At 37.2% G+C, this 3,041-nt stretch overlaps 1 long non-coding RNA gene across 1 annotated transcript; it reads right to left on the minus strand.

Annotated features, from left to right (window-relative positions):
- Positions 1 to 1,911: 1,911 nt before the first annotated feature.
- LOC104960998 (uncharacterized) lies at positions 1,912 to 2,710 on the minus strand. Its single transcript, XR_800045.1, has 2 exons — positions 2,523 to 2,710; positions 1,912 to 2,159 (listed from the first exon to the last, which is right to left on the minus strand). It is a non-coding gene; the product is annotated as an uncharacterized lncRNA (long non-coding RNA).
- Positions 2,711 to 3,041: the final 331 nt, after the last annotated feature.

Raw genomic sequence — 3,041 nt, forward strand, 5'->3', positions numbered from 1 at the left:
CAGCATCAGTAACTGCCCAAGTACTTCCCCAATTGGGAAGTCAGCTTTAAGCCAGGTATGGTAAGGTAGAAAGATGTGTTTTTCTATCCAAAGAGAAATTGATTGCTGGCATCAAACATTCAAGGAATTCGGATGACGTTTGTCTATCTGATCAACTACATCAGAAAGACAAAGGGCCCCAAAATTGTTCCCACCATAGTTTTTCATCTTCAATGTAGGCCTTTGAATACTTACAAGTTACTTTCCACATTGACTTAAACTGAAAATGCAAAACAAAGTAAAAGAAAAACAATCACATTTCAGCAGAGGCATACAAATATAGAAATGACTATATGTATTTCTGCTTATGGTTAATTAACCATAAAAGAAAGGGTTGGCTCCTAGGAATGTTCCCTGTGTGCTCCATTGGTTTTAATCAGTCTACAGAGGAAGGTTGCATGTATATGGCCCAAACTGACTCAAATATTGAGAAGTGGTACGTGAACTTTTCACAACCGATAAAAGTACGATTTTTGTCACCCACGATTCATATTTTTATATTGACCTATCTGTACCAGATGATTTCTGTCAATTTTGCGAAATTTCAAAATAATGTTCTGCTTTTCATCTGAAGCGCTATATTACTATTACCGTAACATTAGGCAACTGTGAGCTGTTGTCATCAATGTTAGTCGTAGGTTAACAGGATTGTTCATACAACGATATAATATGTTTATTCTTCAGTTTTATACACTTCAACATGTAGTATATTTAAGTGTTGCCTCATCTTTAATGTGATGAAACCAAGCGGTAAACCCTGGGGAAGAGCTGGGACGCCAATACGGAAGTGCAACACACTGCAGTTCATCTAGTGGCCAGTAGGAGCAGTCTGCAGAAGGGAGCAATTTCCATAGACCCCCATGTTAAAATGCCCAACTTTAGAGCAGAATTAAACATGTTTACATCGTGGTTCAAAAAACCATATTCTCTGTATAGTTAGATCCCCCCTTCATGAATATGGATTGGGGGGGTGAATTTTTTCTCAACTCTTCTGTTTAATTAATATTAAGCCTTAAAGTTATGCATATATTAGGGCGTGGACACATTGAGTGACAGCTCCGTTCAATCACTGCTGCTGCTAGCTTCTTGTCTCTCTGCTTGCTGCTCCGTGAAGCTAGCTACAGGGACTCTGCCTGTTCAGCTCATCCAGGGAACACAACTTGATCCGGCTGTGGTTGTTTGTTCTTCATGCTTATATATCGGACTATTGTGACTCGCTCTGCGGTTAAAACAGACGGTGCATTAATGCGGTAAGTGAAATTTGAGTACTTTATTTATGTGTTAATGATTTTAATCAGCTATGTAATGAATGTTAAGGTTTGGGTTAGCGTGTAAGCGAGTGGTAGCTACATCGGTACTAACGATGCTAATAGTAGCCTCCAAGTTAAAATCATAGACTATATATAAAGGATCAAACTAAATAGACAAGTGTAACACTTCATATCTTGGGCTATCTGACTAGAAGGATTCTGGGTTCTACTAGAGTGGATATACAGGTAAGTAATTAGACCAGAGACCAGGTGGTTTGAATAGAACAGCCGGCAATTTACTGACGAAATAGACAAAACATTAAACATAGACAATGAATATTTTCTGCAGTATAATCAGAGGTAAGTATTTCACCTTTCCCTTGTTTTCTAATTTCTGTGACTTAGTAAATGGTATCCATATAGGATGAACAAAATAAAATAGCCTATTTTATTTTAGACCGGTCTACTAAGTATTATTTATAGATTTTTACTATTTTAATCTCTTCAATATCCTGAGTTAAATCTTTTTCTTTTCCCTTTTCACAGGTAAAATATATCTAATTCAATGAAAAAAACACAATTGTACCATCAATGAAATCAAATGACAAATGAAAACCTAGAGTACAATATATAGTGTCTCTTTAAATCCAGGTACAACTTAAATCCAGTTCCAACCTTATAATTTCTTCAATACTCCTACCACTCTGGCAGTGAGTTCAGCTATTGTCTCTTGATAAACCAGCAAGTCCTCTCACTGGCGCGAAGATCAAAGCAGTCCGTGGGTCTGGCTCGCCATCTTGTATCAGAGCGCGTGTGTGTGTTGTCCTCTCACTCACGATCAACTTTCTTATCCAGTCCAAAAAACCTGACCTGTACGACAGGTCATGAAAGAATATAAATATAATATAATCTAACAATATAAATTATATAATTACATTTTCAAAACTATTGCAAACTTAGCTCTTTTGTCAATACAGCTTATAATGGGGCTCAAAATGGCAGCTTTACTCTCCTCTACACGTGTCATTTATCCTGTTCACACAAAATAACACATATTTCACCTTGTAAAATACACATTAAAGCCACGTAGTTTCAGCCAAACAAAATAACAAATACATGACATTGCAAGCCATGTTCATAGCTTCCCTTACAGCTCAACAACATGAAATGCTAACAATGAAGCTAACATTAAATCACTCATACAAAACTTTTCTATGAAAAGGTTTGACTCACCAAAACACCGTTGGTTAATGTTCTATACCGTCTACTGGGTTTCCCGACCGTGTGGATGGTATTTTTTATCTTTTTTAAATCAACTTTGAATCACTTTTAATATAATTTACTCCGCTCGTCTCATCTGCGTCTAGCTCCGTTTTCTCTTTTCTCCTGCTACGCTGCGCGTGCCTGGTGGTGAGCAGAGATCCCTTAAAGCAGGGCTATTCAATTAGTTTGGAATGGGGGCCAATTGATGAAAATGATCCAAAGCAAGGGGCCGGGAAAAAAATGGCTTGAAATATGAGCAATCATATTAAGAGCTTCAGATACAGTAAATACTACAGCAGGTCACCCTTGAAAAAGAGTTCAATGATCTCAATGGGATTCACCTGCATAAATAAAGGTATGAAATGAAATGACTACAACAGCATAGTGGAGTGCATATATTTTGTTTAATTAAACCAAACATAGCCCCAAGGCCTTTATAAATGGCAAGTTCAGAACTCAGTACATGTGAAGCTAATATAACCATCAACA

This window comes from Notothenia coriiceps, unplaced genomic scaffold (assembly GCF_000735185.1).
Source record: "Notothenia coriiceps isolate Sejong01 unplaced genomic scaffold, NC01 NC01_scaffold00032669, whole genome shotgun sequence".
Taxonomy (NCBI): Eukaryota; Metazoa; Chordata; class Actinopteri; order Perciformes; family Nototheniidae; genus Notothenia; species Notothenia coriiceps.